Source organism: Schistocerca americana, chromosome 5 (genome assembly GCF_021461395.2).
Source record: "Schistocerca americana isolate TAMUIC-IGC-003095 chromosome 5, iqSchAmer2.1, whole genome shotgun sequence".
NCBI classification, from domain to species: Eukaryota; Metazoa; Arthropoda; class Insecta; order Orthoptera; family Acrididae; genus Schistocerca; species Schistocerca americana.
In genome coordinates, this window is record NC_060123.1 from 638,629,295 (window position 1) to 638,646,220 (window position 16,926).

The 16,926-nt window shown below is 42.5% G+C and overlaps 1 pseudogene; it reads right to left on the reverse strand.

Moving 5' to 3' along the window:
* Positions 1 to 245: 245 nt before the first annotated feature.
* On the reverse strand, positions 246 to 363 carry LOC124617366 (annotated as a pseudogene).
* Positions 364 to 16,926: the final 16,563 nt, after the last annotated feature.

Sequence of the window (16,926 nt, forward strand, 5' to 3'; positions counted from 1 at the left end):
ATTCGCCGTACTTGGCCCCCTGTCGTTTCTTTGTATTCCCAAGCCTGAAAAAAAGCACTCCGTCTTCAGGCCACGAGTGGCCGTCCGACCGCCGAGTCATCCTCAGTGGGGGATGCGGATAGCAGGGGCGTGGGGTCAGCACACCGCTCTCCCGGTCGTTATGATAGTATTCTTGACCGAAGCCGCTACTAATCGGCCGAGTAGCTCCTCAATTGGCATCACGAGGCTGAATGCACCCCAAAAAATGGCAACAGCGCAAGGCGGCCCAGATGCTCACCCATCCAAGTACCGATCACGCCCGACAGCGCTTAACTTCGGTGATCTCACGTGAACCGGTGTATCCACCGCGGCAAGGCCGTTGCCTCCCAAGCCTGAAGAGAGCCGTGAAAGGACGTCGTTTTGCCACTATTGATGAGATAAAAACACAACCGCTGTAGAAGCTGAAGAAAGCCACGAAAAGACGACGTTTTGCCAATATTGGTGAGGTAAAAACAAAACCGCTGAAGAAGCTGAAAACTATTACGACAAGTGAGTTCCATAAGTTCTTGCAAGATTGGAAAAAGTGCTGGCACAAATGTATTATATCTGAGGGGGAATTACTTTGTAGGCGATAAAGTAGATGATGAATAAATAAAGAATCTTAAAAAAAATCTCGCTACTTTTTGATCATACCTCGTATGTTACAGAAGTCTTACGGAACTCCTGCGATTGTACACTAAATGTGTCAGGAGAAGAAACGATAACAGAGATCAAGGATGTTAGTTTCTTCAGATGGCCGCATGCCAGAGGGGGTACTCCAGTAAGGGACGGCTATGAGCATCTCGGTGGTGAAGCACCTCGCAGCAATGTCGTGAATCTGAGGCGGTTTTCCCAGCAGGGAGCTGCCATCTGGCGCGAGCCACCGTTTAGGCGAGTTTTTCCGCGTGCGCCTCGTGGACTGCTATTTATCTGCGGCGCTACCGTCAGCCACCTGCCAGGACAATTACACGCGGGCGAACAGGCCGGCCGCGCCATAAATAACGCCGCTCTCGGGGAACGAAGCAGCCCCCGCCACCGGCCACTTCCCACGCCCTGCGCTCACTGCCAGGCGACTCCAGCCGTAGCTCCTGTTGCTCAGTTAACGATGTAGGCTTTAGTTTACTGATTTTTTTTTATTGAATTTCGATTCCCCCCGAAGGGGGCGGGCTGGCAGCAGCTTAGTATGCCGCTCTTCAGCCTACAGACTTTGTTTTAAAAAGATGAAGAGAATAAATAATAAACACAGGCGATACAATCGGAGAGTTACATAGTAACATGGCAAAAAAATCGTGGAACTTAAAACATAGAACAAAGGGATGATGGTGCGAATAAAATACATACCAAGCAGACAGGTAAAATAATAGACAGACAATTAAAAAACACGGCGACAGTTTGGTTTCTGTTCTCAAAAGACATAAAATTCACACCCAGTGACAGCATGGTTTCTGTTCGCAACGCTAGAAAGACGAACAACACTGAACATTCACTGGAACACTGCACTAAAATGGTTGGCAAATGTGACATACCACAGCTGAGAGCAGGTGGGGAGAAACTGGACAGATGATATGAAAATAAAAAAAGGGGGGGGGGAAGGTGAGGAAAAGCGAAGTGGGGGAGGGGGGAAAGGAGCCGATGGGGAATGAGGACCCATAAGAGGGGTGGGGGGTGCTGGGCAGACGCGACAGAGTGTGGGGAAGGCAGAGGAGGGGAATACGAAAGGACTCAGGGGGTGGGGAGAAGGGAGGTAGGGAGAGGTTTGGCTGGGAGAAAACAGGATGGGGGGGAAGAGGGAGCCTGGGGAAAGGACGGGGGAAAGGAGGGGGGGGGGGGGTGAGGATCAGAGTTGATAGGAGGGATAGATGGAGGGAGAGAGGCCATCATGCGGGAGGGGGGGGGGGGGGGTGATGGAAGCCACCTTGGGAAAGGAGATGAAGGGTGTAGAGATAGAGGGTAGGGCAGACACAACAGTGAAAGCTTGGAAGGGATGGGGATGGGAGAGGAGAGGAGCAACCAGGGGGTGAGGGGGATCAAGGTGGCGGGAGGTGTAGAGTATGCGGATATGTTCGAGGAATAGGAGCAGTTGGGGGAAAGGAAAGAGGTCATAGAGGATCCGTGTGGGGGACAGAAGGTGTATGTGAAATGCGAGGATTGAACAGCGAATTGCTCGTAGATGAGCACTAGATAATGCTGTAAAACTCTCTGAATTACATATTAGTAGAGTGAATTGAATCTTCATCCTGCCTTAGGTTTTACATTGTACACAGTTAAAGTATAGTGTCCAATGTAAATTCGCATCCTATGTCACCATCCATAATGTGGATTCCTACACCTTCTACCCCTCCGCCAGTGTGCCCCAAGGTTCCGTCCTCTCCCCTCTTCTCTACCTTCTTTACACAGTGGACATGCCGCCGCCTACATTCCCCTTACACCTTCTCCAGTAAGCTGATGACATCGCCCACCTTCCTTGCCCTCGCCCCCACCCTGCAATGCTCCCAGCACCTTCTCTAATCCCATCTTGGCAGGTTCACCACTTGGTGTAACCAGTGGCTGCTCAAGGTCAATCATTCCAAGACCCAGGAAATCATTGTAGATAAAACCACCCCTTCCTTCCGCCTCCTTGATTTTTATGTCACTATCTATGGCCGTACTATCACCCTCACCCCATCCTCAAGTACCTTGGCCTCACCCTTGACCATCACCTCTCCTGAACCCCCAATCTCTGGATGATCCAAGCCAAGGCACGCTCTCGACTCTGACTCCTCAAGCTCCTTTCTGGCCACACATGGGGTCTGGACACCTCCACCATCCTCCACACCCATAAATCCCTCATCCACCATATCCTCTGTTATGCCCATCCCGCCTGGATCGCCGCCCCTCCTACCTTCTACAAATCCTGTCAATTCCTGGAACGCCATGCGCTCCGCCTCACCTATCACATCCGCCTCCCTCCCCCACGTGGATCCTCCACAACTTAATTCCGTTCCCACACCTCCTTCTTTTCCTCCAATGGATATGGATCCTTTACATCTCCAGAAAGCTTGATCCCCCTCACTCGCTTGTCTCTCCCATCCCCTCCCACCCCCCTCTGCTGCTGTGCCTGTACTCCCACATCCCACCCGCTCTCCATCTCTCCACACCCATACCCTTGCGCACTGTGGCATTCGCGAACTCTCTCTCCCTGATGATGTCCTCACCCCCTCCATCTAGCCCACCTACCAACTTTGATCCTCCTCTACCGCACCCTGTGTTTTTTCCCAAGGGCACCCTCTCTCCTTTCTCTCCCTCCTCCCTCCCTCCTCCCCCTGGGCTTCCCCTACCCCCCTACCTTTTTTCCATCCCCCTCCCATCTCCCCTGCCACTCTCATCTACACCCTCCGCTCTCCCTCCTCTCCCACCTTTTCCCCTTCGGCAGGTACCCGGACTCGTACATGTGTAGTGAACTTTTGCGTCCCAGAGATCATCACCTAGTGTTTGTGTATGCCGTCGTATCTGTGTTCCAGTGTTTCATCGTTTGTGCTCCAACGTTCGCGTGTGTCATTTGTCATCTCTGTGCGTGTTCGCGTCTCTGAACATTTTTATTTTGGACTCTGTGCCCATGAACGGTTCCGTGTGTTCCACTTTCGTATGTCTACGTTTGTATATCCACCATGTCTGTTCTGTGATTGTCTTCTTTTGTATCATTAGTTTTATCTGTGGCCGAAGAGCGGCGTAGTATGCCGCTGCTCGCCTACCTGTATCATGTGTGAAAATAACAATAAAAAAAGAAAAAAGAAGACCAGAGGACCAGTTCAGGCAGTTACTTAGAGCCTGTTACGACAGTTAGTTCGAGTCTGAACGACGTGGAGTTCCAGCGCGCCACCGAGACGGAGCCGCAGACAGCTTCTAGCATCGAGACAGGCAGCACATAGCAACCTTATAGTGAACATAGCGGACGTCTACATCAACAACATTGAAGCTATGTGGTCTGCACAGAAGACAGCTTGAACCACAGCACATGAAAACTTAAGATAAGTAGCTCTTTGTTTATGAATAAAGAACCCAGCTATTAACTGCGTGCAGTTTGTGTTAAAGAACGAGGATACCGGCCACCAACCAACATCTTCTGCTTGATTTCCATGGTACAACTCTACAAAGACAACGAGACGACATAAAAGCGGCTAAAGAGAATGCAACACCATCACTCTAAAACAATATACTGTATGACATAGTACTCAAGATCGAAATTGGTTTCGTATTTCATTAGAATGGAAGAGGAGATTTTTTCGAAGCTGCCCTCTCATCACTGAAAAAGATATTCACCGGCAAGATACAAATATGAGCCAGTCCAGAAACTCAGAGATAGGTAAATACTCGTATATTTTACAGAAATTACATAATAGCAGAAATTCCCATTGTGGAACGTGTGTTTGCTTTCGGACATAGACTGGCAGTCGCGTTAAGATTTCTGGCCGTTCGAGAAACATTCGAGTCGTTGGTCTTTGCAACAAGAATTGCACCAAATACATTATATATAATAAATAACATCGAATTTTGAGATAACACTTGCATTAATTCTTCCAGAATTTGTTGGAAAACAAAGGTGAAGAGACTGGAGAGGACCTGCAACCTTACTCTTCGCAGCTCCAAGTCCTCGACGCTATCAACTGAGGTCCATCTTCGATATATATGACACGAACTGTCTAAGGACTGTATCTACAAATGTCATTATTTGATGTTTAATATGCGAACTGTACCAAAAATACGAGCTTTTTATAGACCGCCATAGTGCCATAGCACTGAAACTGTATACTTTCGTAAAACACAAGTTATAACTCTAAAAATGTCAATTCGGTGAGTCTTTACCTACCGGTATGTAGCTTCCAGTCATTTAACGATAGCAAATCGCAGTTAAAACGACGCGTTTTCGAGAAATCACCATTTTCTAATGTGTTGAAACAGCTTATATTCATTCCACAAATTCTATGAGAAGAAAACCCACCGAATACCTATGTTGAGCTTGTGAGGTTAAACGATGTTGCACAGTATTGGCCACGATCCTCTCCACGAGGCAAAAATCTCAGGTGACACATTCTTTATTTCTCGCTCTGGAGTGTGGTGGAATGTGGAATTCCACGCTGTGACGTCACATGGGTTTTAAAGTCTCGTGAGAAGACGGCGTAAAGATGGATATCACGCACGTGGCATTACTCTTGTGCGTTAACTTCTCATATGCAGGATTGGCAAGATACTCCTACGTAGACGGACACTGGCGAGGTCGTTCGCACACTTGACGTATTAACGCTTATCCTTCTGTGATTTTTTTCGAGGAAATTATTAATTACAAAAATAAAATTTCACCTATCATAATGTCTCCCATTAGAAGCTACCAGTCACGGAGGATTAATGGTGGATCTTCAGCCATTATTACGACGAGAGTTATAAACACATTGCCATGTGACTATAATTGTCCACGTTGAAGTGTCTGAGGATGGAAGATTAAATCTGCGCATCTGGTGGGATCTAATAAACAGCACTGAGGCGAAAGTGGCACTTCATTTACTGTAACGTAACGTACAGTAATCGACGAAATCTTGTGCCAGCTGTTAACCAAGCGGCGGTATAACCTGGTCAGTTCTTTTTTTTCTGCTTACTGTCTTCCCTTAAATAACCAATTTAACTGATTTCATTGCACATTCTTTGTGTACTGGATCCCGTGGCCGTACGTTAGTTTAATCGTGCTACAAGGAGAGTAAATTTTTTCAAAGGCTCTTTACATTGCTTAAAGCCTTGTGGAAGTGTTTGCTTTTCGTTTTGCTGCAATCTAATTTCACTCCACTATCTTTGCACACTGAAACGCGTAGTCCTTGGTCAGATTGGCTGTGCTATGAGAAGAGTAAATATTCTTGTACTCCTGGAGTGTGCAGTACATTTTTTCTCGTATGCTGCCCTACCCCCAGTAGTAAGCTAATAGTCATCTCTGATGCTTTGAGACAGCTTTGAAATTGTGTGACATAATTAATAAGAGCAAACGATGTAAGTAGGCTGTTTAGGTTTTCTTATTGGTAACGCCACGTAGCGCTCTGTATGAAAATCACTGGCTGTGCTGTGTGCAGTCTGTGGCTAGTTTGCATTGTTGTCTGCCATTGTAGTGTTGGGCAGCTGGATGTTAACAGCGCGTAGCGTTGCGCAGTTGGAGGTGAGCCGCCAGCAGTGGTGGATATGGGGAAGTGAGATGGCGGATTTTTGAGAGCGGATGATCTGGACGTGTGTCCCTCAGAGACAGTACATTTGTAAGACTGGATGTCATGAACTGATATATATAATATGACTTTTGAACAATATTAAGGTAAATACATTGTTTGTTCTCTATCAAAATCTTTCTTTTGCTAACTGTGCCTATCAGTAGTTAGTGCCTTCAGTAGTTTGAATCTTTTATTTAGCTGGCAGTAGTGGCGCTCGCTGTATTGCAGTAGTTCGAGTAACGAAGATTTTTGTGAGGTAAGTGATTTGAGAAACGTATAGGTTAATGTTAGCCAGGGCCATTCTTTTGTAGGGATTTTTGAAAGTCAGATTGCGTTGCGCTAAAAATATTGTGTGTCAGTTTAAGCACAGTCCTGTATAATTGTTCAAAGGGGACGTTTCATATGTCGACCCTTAGCCGAGGATACCTCACTGGAATCTTCTGATTTTTTCTTGTAGTTTGTGTAATTAGTGTAGCTTTTGTTTATTGCTAGCGCGTAATTGTATAGAGAATCTCCTTTGTAGTTGCAGTCTTTCATTGTTGTACAGTGAAACAGTTGTGGCATGCACGTAGATTTGCACCAAGTATTTCGCAGCTGCGCTTGCGATTAACTAGATATTATTTTCAGTGCTATGGTAATGTGTTTTCTTATTTTTGCTCTTCAAATTGTGCTTTTCTGTGTTATAATGTGAAATATTATGACAATTATGACGTGTGAAAAACGTAATACTAGGCTGCAAAGTAAACTGAGAAATGACAGTGAAGACGAAAGCAGTGTGTTAGCGCCACAGTGTAATGAATTAACTAATGTTCAACCCAGTAATTTGGTAATTGTGCATAGGGAAATGGAGCGCGCGGCAAACAATGGTGTAGACAGTGAAACAATTAGTGAACAGGGAAGCATTATCGATCGATCGGTCGGCAACAGCCCGCCTCAGGAATCGGGAATTACAGGACATAATCTTGCAAATACTGCAGATCCAGGTTTTGGGTCCTTACCGTTTTCTCAAATAAGTCAAGACACATTTTCTGCTTGTCAAAATGTGAATGTTGCCGGTGCAACTTCACTGCCGAAAAGCACTGAGAAACATGTTCCAGACACCAGTGCATTGTTATTACAGTTAATGCAAAAAATGGGACAAAGGCTACAAAAGTTAGACACAACACTTGAACAAAATCAGAAACAAATGGGACAAAATCTTCAAAAGTTAGACACAATGGAACAAAATCTTCAAAAGTTAGACACAATGGAACAACACCAGAGACAAACACAGCAACAGTCAGACGCAATGGAACAAAAGCTTCAAAAGTTAGACTCTTTGGAACACACGTTTGAACAAACACGTGAAGATTTAACTACTGAGTTACATAAAATCGAATCGAAATGCCAAGAAGTCTGTAATGACGTAAAAACACAAATTTGTGAGCATTTCCAACCTATTTTTTCGTGGCATGAAAATACATTACAGAATCACGAAGCAGCCATAAAAGAACTGCAAACTATTGTTCATGAAAATCATGAGACCTTGCAAGCTAAAATTGACTCAGTTGCATCTACCGATTCGGTTACGCAACTTGCAAAAACTCAGGAAAACTTAAAGGACACAGTAGATACGATTTCAATACAAATGGACACTCTGAAACTTGGTTCAGAAAAACACACTGAGGAAATAAGTACACTATCGGAGAAAGTAGCCGAGCTTTCGGATCAGTTCACTAACTTATCTGAAAAGGTAGATGCTGATCTGAATGACACAAGACCTGTAGCCATCACTGACACAGAAGAGTATGAACAAATTAAGAAATTCAAACAAAATCAGAATCAAATTAACACGCAACACAAAAGAGAAATCCGGGAAGTACAAGATCAGTTGGCACAAGTAATACAAAAATTACATATTTCAGAGGACACTCGCGCCCCAACACGGGAAGAGGGACTTAGAAATACGGAAAAGTCACAAAATAATAACACAGGGCATTTCGGAAATTATGAAAGAAATTGGCAAGGTGCACCGAATTTCGAGATGGAACCGTCGACACGACGTAACAATGATCGATATGCTACTCGCCGACTCGATGATTTTGACTATAAGCTGTTCATTACTACACGTAAATTCAAAACATTTAAGAATTCTGGCAACGACATTCATCCACAAGCGTGGCTCCATCAATTCTCTCATTGTTTTCCTCCCAACTGGTCATTAGAGCACATATTAGAATTTATGTGTGGCTACTTAGAGAATGAACCAGCTGAAAGAATGCGATCGGTCATTCACGATTGTCACAGTGAAGGAGAATTTTATCATGCCTTCCTCTCAGCATATTGGTCTCAAGCTACACAAGACCGAGTAAAACGTAGCATCATAATGATGAAACATTTCGAACAATCTGAATTCTCCAGTCTCGTGAAATATTTTGAAGACATGTTGCACAAGAATCAGTATCTGTCAAACCCATACAGCCCCTAAGAACTCATCCGCATTTGCTTAATCAAATTACCTGAACATTTACGACATATTAATTTGGCAGGACGTTGCAAAGACGACATTGAAGCTTTTCAGGGACTCTTACAAGAATTAGAAATTGACACTGACAATCGCGGAACGCGAAAACAGGAACACAACAATTACAGGTCACATCCGTCGCAATTCCGCGATCAAAGAAATAATAACTGGACACGACAAGGCTATTCTCACAACACAAATCGTGACCAAAACAGACACCACCCATATGACAACCACTGGCAGAGTAATAGTTACAGAGAAAGATCGCATTTCCGTAGTAATAAATATAACAGAGACAATCATAGAAACAGACCATATGGCAACCAGAACTATTATTATCACGGGAGACAGAATAACTTCAGACGCAACGGTCCACCGTGCAGTGATGATTCAGGGAGAAATTCTCCACCACTTAACCGACAAGTAAGAAACTACAGGAACTAACGACATGACGACAGACGATATAATCGTAACGACAGACTTGAATTGCATCAGAACTGGCGAGATTCAAACAGAGCAGGGCACTCTCGACAAGGTGAATTTGTAGAAGTTAGGTCTCCTAATCCTAATAACAACGCGCGCCAACAAAGAGACAGACAATGACTCGCGCCGCAGGCAGCCACGTGCGCCGGTTGGCTCAGAGAAAAATAACATAGACGCTAACCTTGAGAAAAATTTTAACATTCCTTACCGATGTATACAACATGATAATTGCCTTGAAGTTAACTCTGCGCACTAGGAAGAGTAAAGGCTTGCACCACATTTCACATATAAAACCGTTTATTGAAAGAAAATCTGCTTTTTGACTTTGTCTTTGCCATAAAACGTTTCACTTCACATTTCTAGTATGCTTTGTCAGACTTAAGAAACTGTTACCATGCAACAATGTTTGAAGTTAAATATCCAGTCAAGAACCAAGAGAACTTATTTAAACAGAAATTACGAATGCATTGTTATAGTGAACAGACGACACAGTGTTGTTATTTGTACATTCTTGCTTGTTCAAAAATGGTTCAAAGGGCTCTGAGCACTATAGGGCTTAACTTCTGAGGTCATCAGTCCCCTAGAACTTAGAACTACTTAAACCTAACTAACCTAAGGACATCACACAACACCCAGCCATCCTTGCTTGTTAGTTGCACTATTACATAACGACTATCAGGCTTACATACTTAGAACATATACTGCTAATGAGATTTTAATGCAACATTTTGGTGTACTTGAAAATACATTCTGGATTTAAAGTACTTTCTGCGAGATACCAGATGACACAGTGGTTAGTTTATGTGACAGCTACACGATTTTATCACGACGCTACTAATGAGCGACAATTTACAATGTTGCTTTTGCGGTGTTTCTGTTTTATATCTGCACAGTTTTTCTGAATTCTTCTGGAAAGGAAAACATGTTTTAGTAGTAACTTTTGTGGCATAGCTACAATGAGACAGCCTTTTCCGTACCACAACAATACATTACAGCACAGTACTTTCTTCATCACGGCAATAAGCGTAATAAGTAAGATATCTATACGCAAAGCATTTCACTTTTGTTTATCATGAGGTAAGTACATTGACTTCTGCAGTCTTTCTTTACGCAGCTGAACCCTGTGTTCTGTTCTTGTGAATGGTTCGATGGATTCTTCGCCACCAATAATTATGTGAATTATTCTTCTTTTCGATGTCATTTTATGGAGTGCAAATTCTATTGCTCAGTGTGCTACATCGCAGTATGATGCGTAACCTATCCACGCGATAAATATGATTACAGTCTAGCGATAAATACTATTACAATCTCGAATGTTTCACTCTCCAGTTGAAGCGTCTCAGAGTCGCATCATTTACTTTCAAGGTTGATTCCCACTTTTACATTTCTGAACAGCACGTCGCTTACATATCGGTACTCCTGTAAATTCAGACTGAGAGAAAAATGATCAGCTGAGTGATGTATCTGCCAGCCACAGTGAGATTTCAATACTAAATTACCATATCTGAATCGTATTTCATATCTAAATCATCTTCCATATTAGTTAAATATATATTAAAAATTTAATTTGATATACGAGGGTGAGTCAAATGAAAACCTTAAATATTTTTTAAATATTACTTATTGTGCAGAAGTGGTAAAAAGTTGTATCACTTTTCAACATAATCTCCCCCACGCTCAATGCAAGTCCTCCAGCGCTCAGAAAGTTTATAAATTCCTTTAGAAAAAAATTCTTTTGGTAATCCGCGCAACCACTCATGCACAGTGTGGCGTACCTCTTCATCGTAACGGAACGTCTTTCCTCCCATTGCGTCTTTGAGTGGTCCAAACATATGGAAATCACTTGGGACAAGGTCTGGTGAGTATGGTGGATGAGGAAGACACTCAAAATGCAGGTCTGTGATTGTTTTAACTGTTGTACGGGCAGTGTGGGGCCTTGCATTGTCATGTTGCAAAAGGACACCTGCTGATAGCAATCCACGTCGCTTTGATTTGATTGCAGGCCGCAGATGAATTTTTAGATCTGTGTATAATGCACTGGTGACAGTGGCCCCCTAGGCATGTAATGCTCCAATATCATAGCTTTTTCGTCCCAAAAGAAAGTCAGCATTACCTTCCCTGCTAATGGTTCTGGTCGAAACTTTTTTTGGTTTTGGTGATGAGAAATGGCGCCATTCCTTGCTCGCTCTGTTCGTTTCTGGTTGGTAGAAGTGAACCCAGGTTTCGTCCCCAGTAACAGTCCTTGCAAGGAAGCCATCACCTTCTCGTTCAAAGCGCCGAAGAAGTTCTTCACAAGCGTCAACACGTCGTTCTCTCACTTCAGGAGTCAGCTGCCGTGGTACCCATCTTGCAGACACTTTGTGAAACTGGAGCACATCATGCACAGTGTGGTGTGCTGACCCATGACTAATCTGTAAACATGCTGCAATGTCATTCAGGGTCACTCGGCGGTTTTCCTTCAATATGACTTCAACTGGTGCAATGTTCTGTGGAGTCACAACTCGTTGTGCCTGACCTGGACGAGGAGCATCTTCCACTGAAGTCACGCCATTTGCGAACTTCCTACTCCATTCGGAGACTTGCTGTTGTGACAAACATGCACCACCGTACTGAACCTTCATTCGTCGATGAATTTCAATAGGTTTCACACCTTCACTACGCAAAAACCGAATAACAGAACACTGTTCTTCCCTGGTGCAAGTCGCAAGTGGGCGGCCCTTTTTATACTGATACTGCGACGGTATGTGTGCATCTGCACTATGCTGCCACCTGCAGGCCATTCTGCATGCTGTTTTTTGCACGCTTACCAACTTACAGGATAACGGCGCGAAATTTCGATTTGTTATTACAAACCTGGGTTCACTTCTACCAACCAGAAACGAACAGAGCGAGCAAGGAATGGCGCCATTCCTCATCACCAAAACCAAAAAAAGTTTTGACCGGAACCATTAGCAGGGAAGGTAATGCTGACTTTCTTTTGGGACGAAAAAGCTATGATGTTGGAGCATTACATGCCTAGGGGGCCACTGTCACCAGTGCATTATACACAGATCTCCTAAAAATTCATCTGCAGCCTGCAATCAAATCAAAGCGACGTGGATCAAATTGTGAAAGATGTGGGATGTAACACCTATAAAGAAATGAAGAGAAAAGCTGAAAGACGCACAGAATGGAGACAAGCTGCCATTGTAGCTGTTGCAAACCAATCCTTGAATTGACCACTACAGAAGAAGAAGATTACAAATTTGAGGTTTTCATTTGACTCACCCTCGTAGAAAAGTAAGAGTGTCGGTTCAAACTCGAGTCTAGCAATCCTGATTTAGGTTTTTCCGTAAATCGCTTAAGCCAAATGCCGGAATGGTTCTTTCGAAAGAGCACGGCCGCTTTCCTTCTGCATCCTCCTTAATCCGAGCTTGTGCTCCGCCTCTAATGACCTCGTTGTCGACGGGACGTGCTCCTTTTCTTTGTTACATTCCTCTGGTTATCTACTTGGAAGTGTGTTTGTCGTCTGTTGGAGTTTCTACAGGTTTTTGGACTTGGGGTAAGTTTCTCTGAAAGTAAGGACAGCTTAGCCAACTTTTGCGTGTAGCAAAAGGGAATTCTTCTGGGTCAGAGCTATGATCTGTAGCTTTTGTTAAGTTGGCACAAGCAGAATGTGCATATTACCTGTTCGCCGGCTTCCGGTCTGCTGCAGTAGGGACTGCGGGTGAGCAACGAGCAGCCGCACTGCTCTGGGAATTGTCGAACAGATAACATCTAGTTTTACTCCTTAGTGTTATAATTTTGTGAATGACTAAGTTTTAGCTTAACTGACTCCTTAACTTATTTTTAGTAGGTTTCAGCTATTACAGAATAACCCAGAATAGATTGCGTAGGTAGCAACTGAGAATAATTTGGTGATTTCAGGATTTTATAGCAGTGTTCTCTTTGTGCTCTTTAACTTTGTGACTGTGAGGCACGAGGTCACGTAGCTCTATGAGTGTGACTAAATTACTGAACACATCGTATAACTGATTTGAGTACTGTGTTTGTTTTTAGCATTCGGTAATCATATTAACGAAAACGCCGTTGTGTTTTGTGCAGATTCGAGTGAGTTTTCTTTGTGCTTGGTTGCTAGCTGTTACCACGTGCTTTGTTCGTGAGATTGTGCTTTAGTATTCCTTGCTAGCAACTAAATCTGTTTCCTTGCTTACGTAATTTTTTTAGTTTTATTATTTGATTTCGTGATATTTCTTGTTTTGAATTTCCATTACATTTTATCAATTTTTGGGTAGCCACATGGTTATTAATGATTTTCTGTGGCTCCTAGCATTTGGAAGAATTACTCACAAGATGTAGCTCCAATTCATTGTTATTAACTGCAGTCTCACGTCATCTTATTTATAAATTTGGGATTAATTTTCTATCGAGGCTAGTCTCTCTCTAACTCAATTTGGATCTTGTTTCCCTTATTAAATTATCCAACAACTCTTTCTCTGTAATGAATGGTCAGTCTGAATGTGTGCGCGTGTCCCACGGACTCCCGATTTCAAATAATCGTGTTATTCTTGTATTAATTTCGGACCTTTTCAACGACAGTATTCATTCGAATTCTTCATGGCACGTTACGATTTTTTTTGTTTGTTAAATATACGTTTGTTCATTTGCCTCCCTTTTAAAGAGTTAATCAAGTAATATATGTATGATTAAAGCCATTCCTGGTTTTCAGTGACTCACCCGCTATTTACTCAATTCCCTATCGAGGCTCCTTCAGAGTAGATTAACACACACATGTATGATTTTTAAGTATATTTAAGATCATTTCGCAAGCTGATTCTCTCTTCCCAAGCACACATTCAAGGTAATTAAATGGTAAGTCAATTCAGGTGGCAACTCGATATATCTTCTGTAATAAAATCCCAATTTAAATTCACATAATGATGTACCAGGCTACACAACACAGCAGTTTTCCACCAGCCAACCTCACTATACAAATAAACAGGTACGCTACCCAGTCAGTCCCCACCGCACCCTCCATGTAATATTCACAAGGGAATGGTCCAGTCCGACATACCCAAACATGACCTGAATTTCGTTATACAGGAAGAATACACCGAAAGAAAGGAGATGTCAAATTTTAGCTTCTAAGATGCACTGCAAGTATTTTTTTAAAAATGTTTAAAATTGTCAAGTTCGTAGTTCGCCAGGCGTCTGGAGATTTATGCTATCCTATCGAAGCAACAGGTCAGGCACATATCCATGGTTGACGGCGCATTTGTGAAGAGATAACACAACTCAGTGCGATCGTAATGGGTAAATCGAGTTTCAGTTTTTGTTGGCAGTTTCACTGAAACAATTGTCCGCAGTTACTGTTCATTCAAATTTGGAATTCATTTAATATCCATAATAACTACCAGTTAGTTTTGCGGTAGTGATGGACATAAAAAGGAATTAATAATGATTTGTTTAACGCTTAATTTTTACGCAATGTGCAAACCTAGTTTTGCCTCGTAAAAGCCGACCGTGCCCACATAAATGGAAGAAAGGGTTGCATGAAGTAATAAATACGTGCCAAAAAGAGACAAAACTGTGAAAGGAAAACTATCCAAAAGACTTACTGTACATGGTGGCCAGAAAGTCCCGTTACACCGCATCAGCCAACATAAAACGCATAAACTCGAATAAATAACATGAACAACAGTTCTTTACAGGTGTTCTCTTGATATGTGAACATTGTAGAGCTGCTCCATTGAAGATCTATGAGGCTGGGCCCTCCGAATCGCAATTGAGATGAACACTGCTGATCTGAAGTCTTCTTTGACCTGGTTAAGCGGATCCAAGAAATCATACAATACAGGAAATCGCAGAACAACGAAGTGTACTTCAAGTTAAAGTGGAGAGGAGGTGTCATTAATTCGTAGCTGATGTGAATACGAAGCTTAGTGTCATCCCCACATCTGCTGTGTCTAACTCCTTTCAGTAGGTTTCTTGAAAGAACTGCGAGCCAAATGCGTTTAATCATTTCGAGATGAAAAGAGACAGTCTGTTGTGCAATAGATTAATGCTATGACACATTCGTATACAACAATGACAGTGATGAGTCTTCAAGGACGTCACGGCATATTAGGGCCAAAAATTTAAAAAAGCACTGTTCAGTGGCGCACATCATATAATCGACCTATTAAAATCTAGAAAAATAGGAAAGAATATTTTTTAACATTTCATTCGAAACGACATCTAACCAGTTGCCGAAATTAATTCATAGCTTTTGTTGGAATCTTGGTCTGGACATAACTATAGCTTTGTCTTTCAGGAGAACGATGAGAAGACCGTTGATACAATTCAAATTCCACGCACAACAACGAATGTGAATCTCGATAAAGATTATTTTCCGACTGTGGAAAGAACTTTTAAGGAAAATATCAGACAATATAATTTCCAACTGCTGCGTCTCATTTGATGTTTATCAGGAGAAAACTATTCGTCGGCACAGTTTACAAATTGCTTTGTTCGTGTTCGATACGCAGCAGAATAAACAGAGCAACGGCCAGGATCATTTATTACTTCACCGCAGTTCTGTCTAAGTAAAACTAGTAAGTGCTGTAACGTGACTGACGTATTGCTCTTTTCTTCGTCAATTGTGCCTGGTGTAAGGAAAATATTTGTTTTCGTCGTTCAAATGATACTCTTCTCTATTGTGACTATTATGAATAATAAACAAGGAACTGTTTCTCTGTTACTAAAATATACATTATTCAAAAAGCATCATATATAATTTGCTACAGGAGGTGTTATAAAATGATGTATTTGTAAGAAATATTTCATTTCAATAAATTAAAGTCACGACTGATGGAAGTCGTCTATAATGTAACGATAAGCACTACCGTGATTTATTTTTCTCTGCTAGTCACGTTTGTAAGAATCACATATGCAAGAGTTTAGCTGTTGATACTGACTGCCTCTTAATCAAAACATTAGTGTACGAGATATTTTTTTTTATATAGTTTAGGTGCTTCATATCCGCCTGTGTCACTCCGGATATTAACACTACGCAGCTCCATATACTGTCACAGTCGCCAGCGCTCTAGGCAAGAAGGCGTGCACAAGCCCGCTGTCGTAAGCAGTTCTTCATGCGACAAACGAGTAACTTCAACAATTAAAAAAATACTTCCAGTGAGTGTGAGTAACTAAAATACTGATAGAGCATTTCTTTCGTTGTATTCTTACCGCATGAAACATTGCAGGGTAGGTTTTGACATGTTGGATTGGACCATTCAGTTTGTCAGTTGATCGATTCTGACCACGAACGAAATAAAAACTACCTACGTGTTTGGGGTAAACCTTTTTTATTTTTCGACATAATCTCCTGTTAGACTTATACACTTCGTCAAACGCTGTTCTAATTTGTTGATCCCTTCTGAATAATAGGAATTGTCCAAGTCTGCAAAATAGCTATTAGTTGCTGCAATCACCTCCTCGTTTGAAAAAAATCTTTGTCCTGCCAGCCATTTCTTCAGATTAGGGAACAAATAGTAGTTCGAACGAGCCAAGTCTGGAAAATAGGGGGGATGTGAAACGAGTTGGAATCCTATTTCCATTAATTTTGTAGCCACAACTGCTGAGGTGTGTGCTGGTGCATTGTCGTGATGGAAAAGGACTTTTTTGTTGTCCAATCGCCGGTGTTTTTCTTGCGGCTCGGTTTTCAAACGGTCCGTTAACGAT